This window comes from Ailuropoda melanoleuca, chromosome 9 (assembly GCF_002007445.2).
Source record: "Ailuropoda melanoleuca isolate Jingjing chromosome 9, ASM200744v2, whole genome shotgun sequence".
NCBI lineage: Eukaryota > Metazoa > Chordata > Mammalia > Carnivora > Ursidae > Ailuropoda > Ailuropoda melanoleuca.
Genome location: NC_048226.1, coordinates 47,376,659 through 47,401,757, shown reverse-complemented (window position 1 = coordinate 47,401,757; position 25,099 = coordinate 47,376,659). Strand labels below are relative to the sequence as shown.

At 36.0% G+C, this 25,099-nt stretch overlaps 1 protein-coding gene across 3 annotated transcripts in view; it reads right to left on the bottom strand.

Moving 5' to 3' along the window:
- HNF4G (hepatocyte nuclear factor 4 gamma) overlaps positions 1–25,099 on the bottom strand; it is a 121,650-nt gene that overhangs the window by 96,195 nt on the left and 356 nt on the right. The gene's annotated exons all lie outside the window — the stretch shown is intronic.

Sequence of the window (25,099 nt, the reverse complement as noted above, 5' to 3'; positions counted from 1 at the left end):
GATGTGGGGCTCTCCCATAACGCCGGGATCACGCCCTGAGCCGAAGGCAGACGCTTAACCGCTGTGCCACCCAGGCGCCCCTATATATAGTTTTTACTTCTGAAAGCATAACATACATATTGGAAAAATAAAATAATTAAGAACAAGAAGCAGAAAAACAACAACAACAAAAACCCACAAAACAAAAAAACCCTGAAAGCAAGGTGAAACAAATGTAGTTAAATTCTATTTCAAATGAGCATCATAATCTTACTGGAGGAGAAAGAAAGAAGGAAAAGAAGAGAAAAAGGGGGAGAAAAGAGAACAAAGAGAGGGAAGGAGGGAAGGAGGAAAATTTCAAAACTAGGATTCCTTTGCCCCGGATCTTTCAAGAAGCCCTGCTCTGAGGTACACTTAGCAGTGGAGGGGCTGGCTTACAGTTCTTGCTGAATTTCACCATTAATTCCAAACTGTTTTCTGAAGCATCCTATATCTACAGCATCTGCCAGTTCTAGTTGCTCAGTAATGCTGATATTGCCATTTATTCCCAGAAATAAGGTGAGATATAACATTCGCTGTGGTTTAAATCTTCCTTTCCAGTGATACAAATTAGGGTCAGCATATTTACAATTTTTTCTTGGCTATCTTGATTTCTATGAAATGACTATGTTTTATCCCCACTTTTTTATTGGTTTCTTGTCTTTTTTTTTTTTTAACTAACCAAGCTTTTATATATTTTAGATTCTAAATTCTGTTGATCATGGGCAATGCAAACATTTTGTTCCAGCTTTTGGAACTGTCATTTCACTCTCCCAGTGTCTTTTGATGGAGGAAGCCCTGAATTTGAATGAAGCGAAATTTATCAAACTATCTCTAAGGTTGTGCTTCTTTTTAAACGTAATCCTTTCACAGAAAGAGATCAGAAACATTCTATACGTCCCCTTTTAAATTTAATTTATTAATCCAATTGGAATTGACTTTTATGTTAAGTGTGAGGTGGGGTCCAGTTTTATCTTTTCCATATTAATTACTAATTTTCCCAACACTTTTTGCCAGAGGACAAAGCTCCCTCTACTGATCTGCAATGCTCAGAGAACAAGTTTCCATATACGTGTGGGTTGTTTATGAGCTAAGCACTCTGTTCCAGCAATCTATTTCCGAACTAGCACACTGCAATAATTTTAATAGGTTTAAAATAGACCTTGATATCTGATAGGGCAAGAAGTGCTTCCTTATACTACTTTTTCAGAAGTGAATTAGCAATTTTTGTCCTTTTGATCTACCATATGAATGTTGAAATAAGGTAGTCAGCTTTCATGAAAAGTCTTGTTGAGACTTGCCAGGAATTGCATTAAATCATGCAACAATTTGAGGAAAACGGTCATTTTAAAGATAGCGTCTTCTTATCTACAGTGTGATTCTCCAATTATTTGGATATATTTTACTGTTTTTCAATACAATTTTATAATTTCCATTAAAAAATTTTCATGATTTTCATTATTCTTAGATACCTTATAATTCATGTTGCTATTAAAATAGAACATTTCTCCAAGTTAAAATATTAATTAAATATTAATATATGGAATTATACTTGAATTTTGTTATTTTGATTTTATGGTCAAAAAAGACTTAATAATTTGTTGATGCACCTGGGTGGCTCAGTTGGTTAAAGCCTCCAAATCTTGATTTCCCCTTGGGTCATGATCTTGGGGGTCGTTAGATGGAGCGCCATGGAGATGCCACAGGCTCCACACTCAGCGGGGAGTCTGCCTAATATTCTCTCTCTCTCCCTCTGACCCTCCTCCCACTCATTCACTCTCTCTCTCTAAAATAAATAAATAAATCTTTTTTTAAAATGACTAATAATTTGTAGATTTTTTTTCCTAGATGGGAAATCATGGCATCTACATAAATCAAAATTTGTTACCTCCTCTCAAAGCTAAATAACTTTCTTTCCTTTCCTTCCCCCTTCCCTCCCTCCCTCTCTCTCACATTATCATTTCTGGAATATCTTATTGGTTATACAGGTCATGCCTATTCATTGGGATAATGAAATATCCCATGGCTACACAAAGCCATGACTACCAGGAAGCAAGGATCACTGGGGGCTCATCTCAGAGGCTGGCTACCACATGGAACAACATTTTTTAGATTTTCTTTATCTTCTATTTAAATCGTAAATTTTTAATATATTTTTGGTTATCAATTATTTGGTATATCTTTCCCAATTTTTACTTTGAACATTTTCTGTATTCTTCAGTTTAAGAGTTTTTCTATAGAACTGGGATTTGTTTTATTTTGTTTTCTGCCTAATAATCTCTGTTAACTGGAAACTTTAATCCATCCACATTTATAATAATTACTGCTGTGTTTGAATTTGTTTCTACCATCTACTACTACCCTCTGTCTTTTATTTCTTCTTTTTTGTCTTTCTTCGTCTTGATCAATGTTCAGTGATTTAGCTATAATAAAGTGTTCTGTTGATTATACTATACTGTATTATTGGCTTGAGATTTGTTTTGCTTTGTGAATATGAAGATCAGTGTCTTTCATCAGTTCAAAATCTATTTTAGCCATCATCACTGAATATTTTCTCATCCTTATTTTCTCTCTTCCCTCTATCTGGCTGTCCAGTTAGTTCTCTTTTTATCCTCCACATCTCTTAAAGTCTCTTTCATATTTCCTAGCTGTCTGTTCTAAATTCTTTGTATTTTCTTCAGATCTTTTATTTCAAAAAATTCCCATTTCAGCTGTGTTTCCTCTGTTGTATAATCCATAAAATGAATTTCAACTATCATTTGTTATTTTTTTTTAATCACTCAAACTAAAGTTTGGTTCTTTTTTCAAATGTACACTTGCTTTTAGTCTCTTGTCTTTGACTACATTTTAGATAATCTATATTATTTTTTAACATATTGAATATAATTAATTTATATCTTATAAATGAAAGTTCCAGTAGATACAATCTTTTTGGATGTGCTTCTGGTGTTTGTTTTTCCAAATAAATTTATGCTTTGTTCTACCATATTTAGTGCTGATTTTTAAAACAATCTCATGCCCTTTGAAATTTTATCTGTAAGAATTATTTAAGGCCTTGACTTAAAGTGCTTTTCTTTTTGTGGGATTTTTGCTTGCTTCTGCAAAGTACTTGGGGAAATTATCAGCCTTACAACTGAAATTTATTTTTAGATGTGAATTTGAATTACATGAGGGTGAAGTTAGGAATTTTCTTCAGGTAAAACTTTCCTTTGCTCACGCTGCACCAGAACCAAGACCAAGAAAAGTAACTATCTCCACTCTCCTTCAAGAGCATACTCATCCTCTTTCTCCCACCTCTTTCATATCCGTTTTATTCGTTTAACTGAATTCACAATAAGAGTTGCCTTCCAGAGATCCTATTTATATGGAAGGTTTTCCAGTACAATCTAACCAATTCTTGCCAGCCAAAGCTGTTTTTTTTTTTTGTTTATCAAAAATGTTCTCAAATCCTAAACTATATGCCATGAGGAACTGCCAAATATCCCAGAAGCTTGCTAACTTCTCTTGATTTGTGATTTCATGGTGTTCATGTACTCTTAAAATTCCCTTTACTTTCCCACCAACTCAGCTATGCAATTAATCTTTTTAAAAAAATAAACTTTTCAAAAACTATATTCTGTTGGCATTTTTTAGTTTTTACTAATGGGAAGATTTCTCTAGATACACAGTCCACCGTATAGTCAGAAATTAAAGGGAAGAATGACTATGGGATTTCTGGTTTGAAGAGAACAATGAAATGTTATGATTCTAGCCTTACATCTTAGACTCAGGAAGGCCCATATCGGCCTTCCCTAGTCAAAGGGGACAGCACAGAGCTACTCTTCAAATCATTACACCTGTATGAAATGTCAAGCTCTTCACTAATTCTGGAAGAAGCCTAACATTAGACACCACTTGCTTCATTACTGAGAGAGGGTATTATTTTAACCATGGTGAGCAGCAAAGAACCAATAATCCTCCACTATGTTAAATTGAGAGTCAGAGATTCCTATGGTAGAAGGAAGAGATGATGACTGGAAATTGAAATGCAAGAGAGAGACAAAGATTTCCTTTATATTCATATGTCTGTTGTCTAAAAAAGGAGGGAGGAAAAAAATGGTCTTATACCATATTGAACATTCAGTTCAAGACATAATGCAAACCGTACAGAAACACACTTTTGAAAGATGGTCTAAATTCTATCAGTCTCTGCACTCAGAGATCTAATATGCACACATTTAATATGTACAAATATGAACAGACAATGCAGAGTCCCTTTAAGCTTTGGTCTTCTTCCTCTGTTCCCTCTCTCAGTTACGAGTACCACCAGCCATTCATTTGGGCAAGCTAGAAACTTGGAAATCATTCTTGAGGTATCTCTTACTCTCTCCCCAAATCCACTTCATTACCAAATCCCCTACATTTTGTCCTCAAAATTTTTCTAAAATCAATCTATATCTTCTCATCCCCTCTACCAGTACCTTCGTCCAAGCTTTCATAATGTGTTACCTGGACTACTAAAATAGTCACTCCACCGGTCTCCCCTCTCTACCCTTGCCCCTACCCAGCTGCAGCCAGAGTGATATATTCAAAACGTAAATTTGTTCGCATCATCTCCCTACTTCAAACATCTCTATAGCTTCTCATCACTCTGGGAAAACACGAAAGTCTTAGTATTAACTATCAGATCCATGTTTTGATCTCACCTACCTTGAATAATATCCTTCCCAATACTCGTTTCCCTCTTTGCACCAATACATTGTCCTTCTTTCTTCTCTTCATATTCACAGTGCTCCTTCCTGCACCACAAAGCCTAGATCAGTTTCCCTACAAGAAATACTCTTACCTTTCTTCCTTCTTTTCCAAGTTAGTTTCCACTCATTATTTACATATTAGCTCAATTCCCACTTTCTCAGTGAAACTCCTTCTGCACTTCCTTGATTAGATGGTATCACCTATTGCAAAGCCTTATGGCACCAGTACTCCTCTTTCAATAAGCCTAGAGTAATTGCAATTATTGAATTAATGTCTACCTTTACTCTAGCTGAAAGCTCCATGAATACAAGGATATTACCTAACACCCTCGTGCCCCTAAGAGCAGTTTATTTCGTTAAATTGTAAAATATATCAGAAAAGGAAGCATGCATATGATGTACTTGTACAGGTTAAATATTAATAATAAATGAAACACTGAATAACATTACCCAAGTAAAGAAAGAGCACATTGACAGCCTGTGGAAGCCTCTTTTGTGCCTTTCTACAATCATACATCCACCTGTCAGGTATATGGCCAAATAATTAAGTATTAACATGAAATTTTGATCATTATTCCCATTCTTACCTTCACAGAATATAATTAAGACGTTAATATTTACATATTATGTAAAAAAGTGTTTAGATTTTCTAGTTTTTGAAAATATATAAAAGAAATCATACTCAATATATCCTTCTCTGATTTGCTTCTTTCACTCAATGATATGTGTCTGAGATTCAACCACGTTGATGGCATACCTCAGGTTCATTCATTCTTACTCCCATATAATGTCCTATTGTATGAGTGAAAAGCAATGTCCTATTTTTGTTCTAGCGACAGACACTGGGAGAGTTTGTTGATTTCTGCTATTAGGTATGTTGTACATGACTCCTCAAATATATGTGCAAGTGCTTGGCTAGAGTATATATACAGCTAGGGAAAGAACTGCTGGCTTAAAGTACCACACAAATCTTCAGAGATCATTTAAATTAATAAATTGTGAATTATATTTTTTGCTATACATATGTATATACTGAAGTATTATATAAATTTTATTCATTTTCTACATTTTTTCAATAAACCTGTTATCTAAATCAAACGATATGCTTTTTAAAAATTCCACCTATTTCATTAATATATTCATTTATTCAACAAATATTTACTGAGACACTCACTATGTGTCAGGTACTATACTAGATGCCACAGTATTCTTAATTTTTTTTATAGTTATTCCAACAGTTAGAGTCTAGATGCTTGTTAGATGCTCGACACCACAGCCTACTCACGGTCTTCAGAACATAGGGGGTTCATTCTGATACCAAGAACCAGAGTGAGAGCATGAGTGAAAACATCCCTGTAAAGAGCCAGTACAGGGTGTGTTGTCATTTGTTGCTAAAACTGTCCTTTAAAAAATCACTTATTATTGCTTCACTTCCAATGTAATAGCAATATCTTTAAACATTACTTCCCAAACTTTTTTTTTCCCCAAAAGTAAAGGCACTTACATAACAATATGGAAAGGAAAACACAAATTTAAAATGTTTAAATCTGATGTTTGTCTTGCTTTTAAAATAAATCATTCTATTTCTCTCCCATCTCATCATGACCACCAGGCCTGGAAATAGCTTTACATGATTGAGTCTTAACAGGTGACTATTACTCCTGAGGACTGAAATAAACATTAACATAGTTTGATCAGTGGCAGGGAGTTTCATGGTACTTAGCCAATCATTATCACTTCCCAACTACTCTTGTCACTTTATACCCTTTTATCTTCGAATAAATAAGAATTGCAATAATGGAAACATTGTTTGGTCTGCAGTTCAATGATATAATTAAGCTTCAACACCGGGCTATAATTTGGGTGTCCCAGAGAGAAGATATTTATTGCCAACACACCCTAACAAATATAAAAGCTGCTTAATGACTATGCATGAAAGCCAGCGTTAAAGGAATTTTTTGTGCTTACTTCCTGGTTGAGAGGTATAAGAGAGGATATAAAAGAATCATCCAATTTATTTAAAGAAAAATTTTTGCCATAATATGAGAAAAAGATCTAATTTATAAGAATAGCTTAAATTCTTTAAAACTCATTGTTTTCATAACCTTACTTAAATTAAAAGCATGTTTTCAAAACTGTATTCACTAATACACGGTAAAGCTCAGGATTTGTGTGTGTCATGTTTGTATGTGCTGTGCTTACCTAAACTATTTACATGAACTCTATCTTCAACACAGTGCAAGGGTAAGGTTTCATGAGGTTCATTAACATAAACAAATACCTACCTGTCAGTTAGTTGGTAGTGTGTATTCAGTACTTACTAAATGTGAGGTGATACACACGAGCAAATTCCATGAAAAGCAGAAGTAAAAGGTGTCTGTAGCCAAAGCAGTAATAATAGTTGCATGCCAGTTATATCTCAATTTAAAAAATAGTTATCACTATTTTTATTGTTGTAAGGAAAGTGAAACAGTTTAGGAATATATTTATGTGGACTAATACTTATATAGTTCCATGTATGATACATTCATGATACATTAGTACAGAAAGGAAGGGAATCATCTAAGGCAGATGTAACTTGTTAAGTTTTGCCATGAACGAAACAGTTTCTAAACAACTTGGTGACTGCTTTCCTAAACTATTTATTCTCTCCCCTTTTGTATGAAGAGTATAATATTCTTACCAATATACAATATAGAAATATTTGTCCTGATTTGATTTTAAACCAAAAAAATTAATATTAGCTAAACATATGTGTCCTCTACGATCCAATAATTCTGTTTTTGGGAATACACCCATTAGAAATGAGGGCTCAGGTCCAACAAAAGACATGCAAAATATGTTCAAGGCAGCTTTATTTGTAATAGCCCCAAAGTGGAAACAACTCAAATGTCCATGGACAGTAGACATAGTAAATTGATTGTTGTTTATTCATTCAATGGCATACTGCAGAACAATGAAAAAGAATTAGTTACTAATGTATATAGCAACACAGTTAATAGGCAAATTTACCCTATGTGTGAGTAGAAGCATAATGGTACTTTTTTTAGGGAACTAGAAATATTCTGGGTGTCAATGGTTACATTTTACATATGTAAAACTTTGAGTGTATGCTTAAGATTAGTTAAAACTCAATAAAAAAATCTTCAGTTAAAAGCAAAAGCAATGCAACGATATGTGTCAAAAGCTAAAGAAGGCTGACTTGCTGACTTACTAAATTAGTACCGGGGAAATAAATCAAATTTTTTAAAGAGCTATGTTCATGTACAAACATTCATTACAAAATTATGAATAGGAAAAAAAATTAAAATCAACCTATACAACAACAGGAAAATAGGTGGATGTATTATTTCAATTTAATGGAATTTTATGTAATATTACAAAAATAATTCTAAAAATTTCTCTAACAAGAAAAAAAATTAATTAAATAATCAGTGAGAAATCCAAATACAAATTATTCATAGCAAATAAATATAAAACATATGCATGCCTATAAACACACTTATATAATAGATTAGGTAGAAATGTACAAAAAAGAAATGTGTGTGTGCTAAATAATGAGATTCAATTTTCATTTTAAAAAATTCTTTTAAGCTGTTTTAATTCTGCTCTAATAACAGTAAGAACATGTATAAATATATTCAATATTTTAAGAACTAATTAATGTAAAATGTTACTAAGGGGCAGAAAAGGGATTATCCTTCAGATAAAGTAAATGGCATAGAGAAGACATAGAGGAAAGCAAAAGTACTAAATTATGCAAAAGGGAAAAAATTCTAGGCAAAAAATTCAAATGGATGTGTGGTGGAGTGTAGATTTGTAGAACAGAAAATCAAGGAAGAGAGAATCCTGCCTTAAAAGAACAAACTAAGGTAGCCGAATATCAGAGAAGAGTTTGAGCAGGTAAGTGTTTCAGAATAAACTAGCTATATAATGTCCCTCTAAAAATAAGAAGAAGAATAATAGAATCATTTGGTTGTTATCCTCATAACTAAATGAGTTAAAGCAGGTAAAGCATTTAGAACAATGCCTGCCAATAACAGGTACTCAATAAATATTAGATAATGCAAGAGGAAAATTAAAGCTTGCAGAAGAAATAAAGATTATTTTCACTTGACTTTTTTCTAAATTTAACCTTTAAAACTTTTCCAAACTCAGCTTTATCAAAGTTGTATTTAGTCTGGTAATGATTTTTCTCATTACTCAGAAATTTAATATCAATTTTATCTAGTATTCCCAGAGGCCTGATTCACACAATCACAACTTTGTAGAAATTGAACGTGATATAGTAAGTACATAAACATTACTCTTTTCATATACACAATGGTACTTGTTTCCACGTGAGCCTCAAAGCTAATTTTAAGATTTGGAATGTAATGGGTATTAAATGGCTAGAAAAACAGATAAATTACAGCAGGGGACACATTAATTAGACTTGTGGTTGAGTATTCAACAGAGCTTTTATCGCTTCAGTGAAAGTCTATCATCTGGACCTAGAATATAGACTCTGTTCCCCACCCCTCAAAGCAAAAGTGATGAAACACGAGACACAGTCACCAGGGAGCTTGTGTTGCTCCCCTCCCGAATCTCGGTGGCATTTCTTCAACAATTTTCTGTTCTGAAATTTGTTATATGGTTCTCTCTTTCTCTTTCCTCCCTTCTATGGTTCTTTTGCTCCTCTATTCTCCAAATGAAATAAAGCACCATAATGAATGGAGAGGTAACGTCCTCCATGTATCATCACCACCCCCCAACGAACAAACGAACAAACACAAAAGTAGTGATATCCAAGGACCCCACTGCCAAGCACAGGAAGAAATGAAAGGTGCTGCTCAGGACAGTCCTGACAGGCACGATGCCTCAGGGCAGACAGACAATCCGGCCAGTAACAGCCCCCATCAGCTGCAGTAGCAGCACCTGGAGGCATACTGGAAATGCAGATTCTCAGCTCTAGCCCAGAATCAAAATCTCTGGTGCTGGGCCCAATAAGCTGCATGATTATGAGCTCTCAGGTGATTCCGACGCCCACTCAACTTCAGAATCACTTGTAAATGCCACTTCTATAAACTGCCTCACAACCAAATCTTACAAGTAGTGGGAAGTCTAGCGGAACAATTAACTCTCTGGTTAAGCAAACCCTTGTTAAGTCTCTTTATCTTCAAACATAATGAAGAGAAAAATGATAGGTTTTTCATTTTCATAAATGTGAGAAAATATTTTTCCACAAATTGATTAAAAAGTGTTTGAGAACAGAAATCTGACATACCTCATCTGAAAAACCAATTCAAAGTCAGATTGCCCCAAAATTAAATCACAAATGGTCCCAGCCGAAGAAACAGTGGTATACTGAATCTCATGTGAATCGCCATTGGATCCCCACTGAACAACACGATAGCCACTGGCCACATGTGGCTACTGGGCACTTGAACTGTGACTAAGGGGAATCGAGATGTGCAGTAAGCATAAAAATGTACTAGATTTTGAAGGCCAAGAAAAAAATGTAAACTATATCATTAATAATTGTTATGTTTATCTTGATTCACATGGAAATGATTACATTTTTGACATATTGGGTTAAATAAAATAGATAATGACAATTACTTTACCTTGTTTCAGCCTTCTTGCCATGTGGCTATGTAAAAATGTAAAGACATACATATGCGGTTGCACGGTATTTCTATTTGCTCAGCTCCACTGTAGAGTCCTAAACCAGCAGTTAGCAATAATCATATCTTAATCTAAACAAAAAAAATCATATCATGAAATACAAGTTTTCAAGTTATTAAAGAAGTTTTCAAGTAGATTAAAGAATGTGTCCGGCCTTTTTTACTTTATTAAAGATTTAGTATTTCCTGTCTTCTCTTGCTCTCCTGGCCTTTTGTTTTATCCCTTTTTACAATGTCCACTCAAGTTTCTGCTGCTGAGACGTCTCAGCCAGCTGGGCTGATGTGATTATCTCCAAACAACAATAACTACAGAAGAACGCACAAATCAGAGGAAACTCCTAGAACCCTCTCTGTGGAGGTGACATTTAAACTGAGAAGGAAAGGATGAAGACATTCAGGTCATGTGTTTGTGTGGGAGGTGGGGGTGAGTTTGGAAGCAGTTTTGAATGAAAAGGGCAAAGTTGTGAAAAATAACTTGGCTTTTTTCGAGAACTGAGAAAACGAGGATGTGACCAGAGGCAAGATAGTGACCAGGGGAGGCCAGAACATCAAATGCCTCAGAGGCCACAACAAAGGGTCTGGCCTTTATTCCTGGCACAATGGGCAACCAACTGGATAGATTTAGACAGGGGGTAATACGTTCTTATTTATGTTTTAAGATCACCGTTGAAGGGAACACTATGGAAACTGAAAGAACAGTTAATGGACAGCTGGAGTTGTCCAGATATGCAATTACTGTGGCTTGGATGACACAGCAGCAGAGAGGGGAGGGAGTGTGGAAATTGCAAGGCTCATTTGTAAGTAATATTGGCAGATCTCTAATTCACTGACAAATTAGATCGGGTGTGTAAGGAAAAGGCAGAAATGAAGAATAACTCCTGGCTTATGGTTTAAGCAAAAAATTGAGCCTTTTTTTTTTTTTTAAAGTATCTACTTCCAGGATCGTAAGAGGAAATTAAAAATCATGGAGATGAAAAGAAAGGGTATTTCCTTTTATTAAGTACTACCAAGTACTAGAAAATGATGCTGGGTGGTTTCTTCTACTGGTGTTGTCCAATTTAAGTTTTTCGGGAACCCTGTGAAAGTAGGTAGCATTCCTCTAGATCAGAGATGGGCAAACTAAAGCACAAACAAGTTAAATAACTTGTCAAGGGTCACTCAGTAGCTCCGTCTACTGTCTAATTCCCTCTGGCTTAAATGGTTTATATAAACCACCCCATACCGAGACTGATAATTTTCTGTAAATCAATGAACTACTGTTCCTAAGATATTTATTGCAAGACGGCTAAAGACATAATGCAACCGATCTTCCACAATTTTAAAACAGACCCATTGGAGTGAGCACACTGCTCTAAAGGCCTGTGATTTGCAATTATATCCTTAGTAAAACAAAAGTGTTTGTGCGCATGAATCGTGGCGCTTTTACCGCAAGTTGCGTTGTCAGGATTCTACCTGAGAAACTCTGAAACAATCTGTTGAACGCATAACTTCAAATACACAAACTGCCCTTTGTACCTTAAAGGCCTTGGTGTTTCTCTCTCTCAACCGGGGAGGAGAGGATGCAGCCATGGACAGCGTCCCTCAGAACTGGCCTGGCATTTGGGCATTCTCACTACCAGCATCAATGGTGCTTTGCTATATGTCTCTTTCCCATTAACTCAAGAAATACACAGTTTAGCAGTCCCTGAATTATAGCATATATTCCTTTGTACAACCAACGCTTCTTAAACTCAGAGCTTCTAAATTCAAGGGAGGCATGCATGCCTTATATGAGGTCTTGGACACAGTAGAGAGTGAGATCTGAAAAAAATGCACAAAGTTAAAATGTTTCTCCAAAATGCAAACACAGTACCTGCCATATTTTGGAGTTCGGTTTAATTTGGCATTGCTCTTTAACTTCTCATAGTCTCAGTGACACAAATATACGTACCCACTGAATTTTCCTCTACTGCTACTATCAAAACACTGCACCAGTTACTCAAAGGCCAAGATGGGGAAATAGTAGTATGTACATATGTAGCATATAGAAATAATTCTTAAAAATGACACTTATTATTCATAGTATATTCATAGAAGATTCATCTTTCTATGTATTATTCAATGATTCCAGATTGTATCCTCAAGCCACATCAATTTTTGCCATTTGTCCTAACCAGACAGACTGGCCAAAAGATAAGATGCATGAAGGTAATAATGACAGTGTGGATGGGGAGTGAGTATTAAGAGAGAAGAAGGCTTTCCAGACGTCAACATGAATGGTTTTGGTTTTGGACTGAGTTGATTCAATTTATCATCTAAAATAAATACATGCACGAACCATAAGGAAGATCTGAACTTATAAGACTGTAGTAAGACTAACTGACTTTATGGTTACCCTGTTGTTCTGTGATGAATTGTGCCCTCCCCCCAACCCTAACCCTCAATCCTAACCCCCAATACCTCAAAATATGACTGTACTTACAGATAGGGTCTTTAAAGAGTAATCAAGGTAAAATGAGGTTATATGGATGGGCCTTAACATAAAACTAGTGTCCTTAGAAGAGGACTAGGATACAGACACTCATGAAAGGAAGACCAAGACAAAAGGAGAGGTGGCCATCTCTAAGCCAAGAAGAGAGGTCTAGAAGAAACTAAACCTGCCGACACCTTGATCTTGGACATCTAGTTCCCACAACTGAGAAAATCCATTTCTGTTGTTATAACAACACCCAGTATTTTTGTGAAGGCAGCCTTAGCATACTAACATATATTATTTATTAATTTTCTTCAGGTAGAAAAAAAAATTTTTTTGAAGATAAGTTCTGCATACTTTCCCTACATCTGGAATACACTATATCAAAAAAAGGATATATATATATATATATATATATATATATATATATATATCAGTCCAAGAATAAGTGATTTGTCTGTACAACATTTACCATAAACCACCTTGAATGAGAATTACTTTTGTATTTATTTCTCCAACTATTTTGCTAGTTCCTAAACTCTAGGGATTCTATTTATTCCTTATACCATTTAAGCCACTACATGTTTTGCACATAATATTCACTCAAAAAACCTTGCCTAATTGAATTATAACCCTTTTTAGTGAAGGATACATTTTTATCATAGCTACCTGTTTCAAATACACAAGTTATCAATTCAATTTCACAAAATGACATGTCAGGTTTTGGACTCACTTATAAGAAAAACAATGCACTTTATATAGGTAGAAAATGACAATGTTATCCAAAATTGTTTTAGGCTTAAATAAAGGAACTACGTGTTACGCATGCATATTGTTTGTTCTCCTTTATAATTGAAGTGTTTAATGCAGTTTGAGGACATATATCAAAAATTCTACTTAGATAACAATTACTCTGCAAGTTGTATAAGTTTCAACTTTCTGTGAATCAATGCATAAATAGAAGAAAAATATGACCATTAAAATTCATAAGCCATGTGGTAACTGAAAGTGGTTCAGTATATACTATATATGCTAGGTATAAATATCCTTACATTTCCTATTTAACGTATCCATAATTTCAGGTAGCAGGATTCTTTGTCCAGAAAGAAGTTGATCAACTGAACTAAGAAAGGAAAATCATCTTTTAAACACTCTAGGCCTTATAAATTGTAAGTCTTCCTTCCTAAGAAGTTTTATTATCAAATAATCACAATTTAAGAGACTTTTCAACTAATACTTAACCATGACTCCTGAAGAGAAGATAATAATGTACACACAATTACAATTAAGTTAATATTCAAAATGCTTCAATTCAGGGGCACCTGGGTGGCACAGCAGTTAAGCGTCTGCCTTCGGCTCAGGGCATGATTCTGGCGTTATGGGATCCAGCCCCACATCAGGCTCCTACGCTATGAGCCTGCTTCTTCCTCTCCCACTCCCCCTGCTTGTGTTCCCTCTCTCGCTGGCTATCTCTATCTCTGTCGAATAAATAAATAAAATCTTTAACAAAAAAAAAAAAAAAGCTTCAATTCATTGTGCAAAAGTAGTTAAAATTCTGAAAGTCCACTCCTTAAGCATCAGGTTTTACATCATCAAACACCTGCCCGTTATAATTATTATCCTTGATTTTAATAAATTACCTTCAATTAAAAGCTCCAGTTCAGTGTCTCAGGATCTATTCTAACCTGTCTCAGGCGTCAGTCCACCATGGTGTTTGTTTACACAGGAAGGATCAGGTAAGTTACTTTAACCTGATAAATGCGCAAATGTGTCCAGTGAAATCATTTACATGCTTCATATAAATAATGATGGGACACAAAACATGAGGAAATAAAATTACCTTATTTTATGTTTAGCCTTAAAAGATACTGTGAAAACTGAGAGGAAATTAATTGCACAACGTCTCTATTAGAAGAGGAAACGAAGCTCTGGAGGCAAACAGCCTCAATTCACCCCTGATGCTTACATTTAACCAGCTGTGCAGTCTCAGCTATGTCTTTACCTCTCTGCCTCAGTTTCCTCATCAGCACAATGGATATAATAACAGTTTATACCTTATGGTGTTAGTGTAAAGACTAAATGATTTATGTGACGCACTGAGAGCCCAGCACACAAAGTGTTTAATAAACGGTAACTAGTCATAATAATTAATGGTGGTAATAAATTATACGTATGTGTTTATATCTATATGTATGCATATGAAACCTACAGAAATAGGGATAAATATATAGAAATATCAACTTGATATAGAAAGGATGCAAACGAGCAAGTGATCTCAACATTTGCCTTGTGTCTGATTCTATACTGAACACTTTAAATGCCGTCTTGTTTAATTTTTTTTTTTTTTAAGTAGGCTCTATGGCCAACATGGGGCTTGAATTCATGACCCTGAGATCAAGAGTCGAAATGAGCCAGCCAGGCACCCCTCATTTAACACTTACCAACACACTGTGCCCATGAGCAAGGCGGGGCTCTGCTCAGTTGGCTAACATGCTCATAGCCCTACAGGTTTGAATCAAGACTGTTTGACTCCAAAGCCGGCATCTTCTTCCCATTGCCCCAAGCGATCTAAATTGTATACTTTTGATGAGAAGGATTTTGCAAATATGCTTTAAAAGACCCCCTGGCATTCCAGGTTAATCGGTGAGAAAACAACAGTCCCATGCTAAATCTGCACAGACATATTTCACAGTACTTGAGCAGCTCTTGAAGTGGTTTTGAAATGATTACACAGAAGATATACAGACAACATACAGCAATGTGTATGGACACATTAAACATAATTACTAGTTTGTTTTTACTTACTTGGTAATAGAGTATTTTGAATATGAATAAATCCCTCGTTTGAGAGTATGAGCATTTCAGTTACTCTGGATTACCATCCCCTTATTTCTTTACCATGAAAAGAAGCCACAGATATTAAAGATGGATGAAATTTACAAAAAAGGAGCAAATGAGGAAATGTCAAAACTTCCAAGAGAGAAAAGAAAGACAAAGAGAAAAGAAGAATGAAAGTCCTAAATTGTGAGCCTGTTCAGAATGTAATTTTTTTCATGTTTCTGAAGTTGACAAGTGGTGCATGTCAGTGGTATGGGGAAACAAGTCAGGGCCCTGGACAGGACAACAGAAACAGAATATACTGAACAAAGGATAATGTTTAAAAACTTCCTGTTATCTCTGACTTTCCCAAGAGAAACTAAAATAAATTAAATTAAATTAAATTAAAAATAAAAAACTGGGTCATCCTATATGTTTCCTTAGCAAATTAACTAACAAATACATGTAATCTATTCATCTAGAATCAATTTACAAATAAAGCACAACGAAGAAAATTCACAGTCTAGAAAATCCTCTGAGATTCTGGAATTTTTGTGAAATGTTCCACGTTAACAGTTAATTGTCATTTTCAAAGTATAACAATACTCCTCAACCTTTACCAGGGTCTACTACACCATCTCCCAGAACTCAGCAGGACACTATCTCCTGCCTTGTTGGGAGAGTATACTCCTGAGCCTTGCAGACCAACTCAACTACCACTCTTGCATCACACTTTAAACTTACACACACATTCGCACAAACGCACACTAGCTAAAAAGACATTGGCTCAAAATCCAAAAACCTATATTTAATACTGACTGCACATGCCTCCAAGTCTTTGTCTTCCCATGGTTGTCAAAGGACTCAAATAAAATAATGTACGGGAAAGCACTATAAATCATGCATATAAAAGAATTCTATAAACTGTAAAGCTCAATTATTAGTATCATCGTTATTATACTGATATTTATTAATGTTAAATTCCATAACATGACATTAAAAAAGTCTCTATCTTCTTATTTTTATAAACTCACTTTCTACCACCTTTTCCTATTTTACCACACATCAGGGCCTCATAAAGCCATGAAACTAACTTTATTTTTTTCATTTGCACATGCTATTCTTTTTTATGAATGAAATATAATTTACTGTCTTCTTCTTTTGGTCAAATCCTAGCCCTTGTACAAAAATAAATTCATATGGGGGAGAATAAACTTCTAATAAAGGACTTGTAGCTAGAGTATATATAGAACTCTTACAACTCGATAATAAGAAAACAACTCAATTTTTAAAAGGTGGGTGGAGATGCATAGGTTTTGAACAAAACTTCACCAAAGAAAATGCATGTCTATACATAAGCTCATGAAAAGATGCTCAGATTCATTAGTCATTAGGGAAATGCAAATTAAAACCACAGTGAGACCTCATTACATACTTTTCAGAATGTCTAAAATTAAAAGACTGGGCATACCAAGTGTTGTTAAGAATGTAAAGAAACTAGAACTACTAGTAGGAACACAAAGTGGTACAATCAGGAAACCAGTTTGACAGTTTCTTCCATAGAATCCAGCCATTATACTTCTCAGTAATTACAGTTGACCTTTGAACAACATGGGTTAGGGACACTGACCCCACCATACACACATGCAGCTGAAAATCCACATCTGACTTTTGACTTCCCCAAACCTTAACTACTAACAGCCTACTGTTGACTGGAAGTCTTACAGATAGCATAAACAGTCAATGGACACACAGTTTGTATGTTATACGTATTGTATACTGTATTTTTACAATAAACGAAGTTAGAGAGAAGAAAGCATTATTAAGAAAAGCATTAGGAGGAGAAACTATATTCATAATACTGTACTGTATTTATCAAAAAAATCCACCAAAAAAGTGGGTCTGCGCAGTTCAAACCCATGTTGTTCAAAGGTCAACTGTATACCAAACAAATGAAAGAATATGTCCAGACAAAGACTTTGTACAAGAATGTTCACAGTCCTGTTATTTGCAAAATCCAAAACTGAAACAAAAATGACACAATCCAAATGTTCATCAACAGGTCAATGAATAAACAAAATGTAGCATATTCATATAATGTCATGCTATTCAACAAGAAAACAAGCAAAGAAGCATTGATAAATGCAACAAAACGAATGAATCGTAAAATAATTATGCTGAGTGAGAAAAGCCAGACACAAAAGAATATTGTGTGAACGCATAAATATAAAATTCTAGAAAATACAAACTAATTTGCAGGTGCAGAAAGTACATCAGTGGTTATCTGAGGAAGGAGCAGGAGGCAGGGTTTACAAAGGAGCCCGAAGAAACCGTTAGTGGTGTTGTCTATATTCACTGCCTTTACGGTGATTGTTTCACTGTATAAACATATGCCAAAACTTTTTAAATCATGCACTTTAAATACATGCAGTTTATTGTATGTCGATTGTACCTCATATATCTGTTTTTTTTTAAAAGAAATAAGCTACTGATACATACAGCAAGACAACGGAATCTCAAAATTATTATGCTAATTGAGAAAAAGGAGGACACAAAAGAGTATATACTACACTATTCTATTTATACATTATTCTGGAATAGGCAACACTGGACACAGAAATCACATCAGTGGTTGCTGTGGAGAGGTGGAAGGGGCTGCCTGCTAAAGAGCATAAGGGAATTCGGGGGAAAGTGGGTACAGAAATTCTCTACATCTTCATCGTGGTCCTGGCTGTACAACTGTGTACATCTGTCAAAACTCACTAAAATGTGTGCTTAAAAAAGATGAATATTACACCATGTAAATTCTATCTCAATATAATTATCTCAATGTAATTATATCTCAGTATCAATAAATTATATCCCTCTTGACTTAAAAATAAAGAATTCATATGTCATCTCTTGTGTAATCTACTCCAGGAAAAGTTAGCAGGCCTTCTTGTAGGTTTCTATACTCCTCCAGTACTCAACATTAGCACTTACTACAGTAATAGTTTTTTTATTCATATCCCCAACCACACATGAAAACCTCAGGAAAGAATCATTTCCAGTCATTGCTAAACCCCCAATAGAGAATATAGTGCTTGAAAATTAAGTTTTTAACAAGCATTTTATTCCCATTGTTGGTATTTCACCTTCCTTCTCTATTATAGTTGTTTCATTCAGTGAACATATTTTCATTAAGCTTCAGCTAAATGCCCAACGAAAGAAGCGGGCAAGAACAACACAGTTCCTACGCTCAAAGGCCCACGAATCAGCCTGGAAGAATGATCATCAAACATCCAATCACAATGTGTGATGAAATTGGTAACTGTCATGTCAGGGAAGGAACAAGACACAAGGAACTGATATATTGGATCAGGAGTCAGGAAAGATTTCAAAGGTGTTGTTTTGTTTTGTTTTGTTTTTTTGAGCAAAGACCTGCAAGATAAGTGAAGTTGGCTAGAGTGATGGAGGGGAAAATGATGGTGACGGTGGCTAAGTGTGTCCAGAGGAACAGAAACAATACTTTGAAGGCACACAGCAGGGTGCATTTGAGGAACTATGGGATTTATTCCAGCTGAAGACTAAAGTAAAGGATCTCAAGAAAAGAAAGATGAAGTTTAAATGGAAATCACGGACCAATTCCCTGGCACTTTATGCTAAGGACATTAAGAAGTTAACATATTGTTTTAAATGGAGGGGGGAAAAAACAAAAACAAACAAACAAACAAAAATGATCTAATCAATCTTCTCTACATCTGTCTACCTGCTCTCTGGGAAACTGACAGAAGGCTGGTAAGATTAGGAAAGGAGAACAGTTGGTTGTTAGAAAATTCGGGTTAGAAGTACTAACTATTTTGCTGAATATTTGCCCAAAATAGGGAAACAATATTCTCCCTATCTCCCCTCCTAACAATCTGACTCAAATGCTATTGAGGGAAAAAAAGGAGAACTTTCATAATCCAACCTATTTGTAGACTTTCGGTGTCTCCCCATTGCCTAGAGGACATGGCTCAGTCTTTGGCATCCAGTCACAATCTGGCCCAGTGTTCCTTCTCCACATCATCTCTTGCTATACCACCTACTTAAATTGTACTTCCTCTGCCCCAAATTTCTTTCGGATGTAGGAAAGATCCCTATTCAACAACTTTTAATCAGAAAATCACTAACTCCTCTCTAGGCTACTCAAGCCAAATGTATCCTTTGTGTTTCCATTTTCCAGGGTATTTCTATGTATTATACTAATAGAATAGTCATCCCCTTACATTATAAATCATTGTATGTATTTGTCTTCTAAGTAAATTATTTGTGTTTGAGGGCAGGGACACTATCTATATTTGTATTCTAGGCACCTAGTACAGTGTATATAACCTAATTCCTGCTAAATTAATATATATCAACTTTATGTGCAACTTATAGACATGATGTGTGAAACAAGAAAGCTCAAAAAAACCAAACAAATAGTGGGACAGATGTCATAATCTTAAGTAAGCTAAGAGCACAAACAAAACACAACACAGTATGTGACCTAGAGGAACAATAGTCAAAGATTCAAAATATTAAAAAAACCCTAAATTACTGGGCTCAGATGATGTCATTAGCCAATACTTTAAATGAGATGGGGATGCACCACCTAGATATTTATGTTGACTTTTTGCTATCACAGATAAATGTGATTCTTCTATATTGAAACAGAGTATATAGAAAGTATCAAACATTCAACAAATAAAATGCTTGATATAAATAACACAAGACTTAATGAACATATACTTTGTGAGTAATGACTATTATTCTCATTTTACAAGTTTTTAAACTCAGGCAAAAAACAATAACTTACTCAGGGATACACAGAGGGCAGAGAGCAAGGCTGAGATTCATGCCCAAATGATCCAAAGCCTATGTTCTAACCATTGAACACACTCAGGGCAATCCTTGTACACTGCTTAGCTAAAAAGCACCATGAAGTCAGGAGCTATGTCTATCTAATTCATCATCGTATCTCTGAAGCCCATTAGAGGGCTTAGCCAGGTCTCTAGGGCTCCATAAACTCTTGAAGACGTATGTAATTTGTTTGTGTGTATGTAAATATAATTTCTCTAGAGAGAGGGTCAATAAAAACAGGTGACACTTATTAACAACTTACTATAAATCAAGTAGTGTTTTAGATGCATTATCTCATTCTATCAAAACAACAGGAGAAACACAGATTACATACTGGGTACTTAATGTACGCCAAATCATTGTTCTAATGTTTTCATGTATTACCATATATATTCAGCATACCAATTCTATGAGATACGTATTATAATTTCATACACTTCAAAAATGAAGGGTGGACTTGCCCAAGCCCTTTACCCCTGCTCCCTTTTTAGTAAATGGTTGGGCAGGGATATACATGTCTCTATGGGACAATAAAGCCTTCTTTCTTGGCTTATATGCCGTGAGTTGGTCATCCTCAAAGACCTTCATGTCTTTCAAAATGTTAAGAAAAATCACAAAAAAAGAAAAAAAATGAACTCCTTATGCATTTTTCAGAAAACCATCTTGATAAAACCAATGGTTTTCACAGCAACACATCAGAAACTATACGCTAATTTTCCCATGCACAGATCATGTATTAAATATATGTATTATTCTAATATCATGTATTATATATGTATTAAGTATAAGTTAGGAAGTACAGGCAATAAGGCTGATCTGTTCTTGAAGGTGTACCCATAATGAATAGACAAGATAGTACTGAGTTACAAAGGTGCTTGCTTACATAAGCACGTGTGTGTGTGTGTGTGTGTGTGTGTGTGTGTGTGTGTATACGGCTCCCGATACATCAGAAGCAGGGGTGCTGTGAGCTCTTACAGACATTTTGTGACCAAGAAAAGTGCCTTCCCCAGGGAACATTCAGACAAAAGCAAGGGAACATAGCTTGGACTGGGGGTGGGGGATCACCTCCCCCTCAATTGATCACCCTTTTGCAGTGAGCCACCAGGTCACCACGTAGAGCAGCCATGGTTATACTCATGCCCTAGAGCCGTGGTGCCTGGGTTTCACTCTCCAGTTTTACCACCTGTAGATGTGTAACTTCAGTAGAGGTTTTAAATTTCTCTATGCTTCATTTTTCCCATCTAAAAATGGGGAGAATATTATATGAACTGTAGAAATTTGTTTAAAGAATCCAAAAGAAAAAAACGCATGTAAATAGCTTACAATAGTTCATAGCATATATTAAGAATTCAGTATTAGCTAAATATATATATATATACACACACATATGTATATATAAAATTAATATTCCTAAATAGGTTGTCCAGCTATAAGAGTAAGCCATAATTGAAGCATTCCTTGTGTCTGTGTTTGAGACCATTACTAGCGATAGGTGACAGTTCCTATGTGGAGGGTGAAGGGAAGCGATTCTGCACAAGGTATCATTGTATACATATGTATACATATAGATGTATAGATATACATCTATAACTTAAGGATCCAAAGCTATGGTACCTTATTTAAAATTGTGAATTCATTCCCAAGAGTGTGAATCCTCTTTTATGAAGGTGGCAAACATCTAGTCAAGAGCCAAAAATCAAACAGCAACTACTAGACACACACGTTTGTAACATAGAAATTCTCACTTATCATGTACCAGTACCTCTAGCCATTTAGTAAATAGATAGATAATAATTAATGCAACAGCCTCCTTTACAAGCTCAAAATGAGATGGTATTTTTTTAAAAGATTTTATTTATTTATTTGTCAGAGAGAGAGCACAAGCAGGGGGAGCAGCAGGAAGAGCAGACAAAGCAGGCAGAGGGAGAAGCAGACCCCCCCACACAGAGCAAGGAGCCCAGTGTGGGACTGGATCCCAGTCCTGGGATCATGACCTGAGCCGAAGGCAGCCACTTAACTGACTGAGCCACGCAGGTGTCCCAGAGATGGTACTTTGAAATGCATGTAATTCCCTTTCTACTTATTTATTTATTCATTCATTCGAGAGACAGCGTGCATGCAAGCGGGGGGGAGGGGCAGAGGGAGTGGGAGAAAGAATTGTAAACAGGCTCCACACCCCGCGCAGAGGCCAACATGGGACTCAGTCTCACAACCCTGAGATCATGACCTAAGCGGAAATCAAGAGTCGAGGCTTAACCAAGTGAGCCACCTAGGCGCCCCTCTACTTTACTATATTTTTAAAACAAAATTCTCAAGCTCTCTAAGTCAGATGTTCCAAAACTGGTTTATATAATTTCTAAATTATAAAACTCCAACAATGAGAAATCACTTTTTCAATCAGACTGGCAACACTTTAAACACATCAATATTATCCACTGTTGGCAACAGCATGGATTAAGTACACTGTGGGTACTTAAGAAGGTTCCTTGCAATATCTATCAAATTTAAAGTGAACATCCCCTTAGAGCCAGCAATTCTCTTCTCAGAATAAATCTATCTCGTTGCAAAGATAATGTACACAGACATTCACTATATCACTATTTGTAAGGTCAAGGTTTCAGTCCTCACTTCCCCCTCAGCTTCTCTCCCCGGTGCAGTGAGTCACCCTATGACCAAGTGAATATTCTGGGGGATATTGGCTTGTTACCTTGGGTAGTAGATACATTAAAAAAAAAAAAAAAAAGAACGAACCTTCATATATTGACAAAGAAATATTTGATAAACATTAAATGAAAAATAAATTTCAGAACATTGGTATGATACAAACCATTATCCAATCTTTTGAAATAATGAAAGATAAATTCCTGTGGTTACACACATGAAGGGACACAAACCCAACCATCAATGGTGGTTATACATATGAAGTGGAATAGGGAAGGGGATTCATTTTATATTTTACTATAGTATTCATGTTGCTTTTTTGCTTTCGGAATTCACAGAAATAACAAAATTTTAAAAGAAATGGGGCACTCAAAAACAAAATTATTTTCATGTGGGTATTAAAAGAAATCTTAGCAATCCCCAAAATTAATTTGTGCAGTTTCATATGCATAGAATCACAGCTGCAGAATAAAACACTTATGAGAACTTAATACACATTATGTTATAAAAGTGTTGTGCTACCTTCATAAAGCATGTTGAGAAAAATTCCGTATTTGTAGGCCATAAATGGAGCTTAGGAGAAATGGAAAGAAGAGAACAATGGCTCTCAATATCTGCTCCGCTTTTGTTTTTAAGTAATCTCCACACCCAACATGGGGCTCAAACTCACGAACCCCAAGATCAAGAGTCACATCTTCTACGGACTTAGCCAGCCAGGTGCCCCTTTACTCCATTTGGAAAAGAGAAAAATGGGTAGCTCACCACCACTCTTAACCGCTCTCCTCTACTCCCTCCTACAAATGGAACCAGGGAGGAGCCAACTCCACTTGGCCACTGACTTCAAACACACAATAAATAGATCAGGTGGCTTCATGTGTCCACAGAAGAGGAAAAGAGGAGGGTGTGGCGAGAGGGTGGGGACAGCAGGATTATCATGTAAAAGTAGTGATAGCAGGAGAGGAAGAATATTTTAAAGATGAATAAATGTCTGTGGAGAGAGAGAAGATACATGTAAAACCAATGGAAAAGGAACAAAAGAAAAACAGGAAATATTGCTATCAATGAGGTGGTTAGCTTTCAGGACATCTCCTTAGGTTTAGAGCTTCTGCATTCTGTACCCTCTAGCCCTTGGTGTCAAATCAAAGTTTACTGAAGACTGCATGTTGGAGAGGGGTCCTTTGACTCTGTTTTGGGCAAGCCTCAGAAACAGGCACATCAGGAGGAAGCACATATATTCAATTCAAAGATCTTATCAGGTGCTGGCTTATTCCCCTTAGACATGGAATGATTATTGCTTAACTGTCGCATTGTTCAAACAAGCTTCCAAAGGACATCTCTTTCCCAAGGAAGCTAAAATGGTTTAAATAGAATTTTATATATTTATCTATCTATCTATCTATCTATCTATCTATCTATCTATATATATATATAGTTTGCTTCTCAAATAATCTCCCAGCAGCGTCACAGGAAGATGCCCACTCTCAGAATTTCTCTATGGGAGAACCGACAGAAGCTGAGCCTGGAGCAAGGCGTTGGGGTGATGCTCCAGGACCAAGCACCTCCCCACAAACCTCCGCGGCCCGTAGATAACCATATGCCATGGCCTTGCCCAGGCCACAAACAAAACAAAACAAACTCCACCGAAGCCCCCCAAAACCTAGCAACCACGTGACCCACCGACGACACCAAAGTTTTGTCTCCCCAACAAATCCAACTTTTATTTTACTTTTCCTGGGTGAACAGCCTGCGCATGCCCCCCACTGCCTCTCCTGCAGCCCTTTCTTCGCTCCACCGCAGGCTGTGGGAGGCCTCGAGGTATCTACTTTCATCCCTGCCTGGCGCAGGAATCCTGAGGCTCAGCCCCTCGGGGCCGGGCAGGGGCCCCTCCC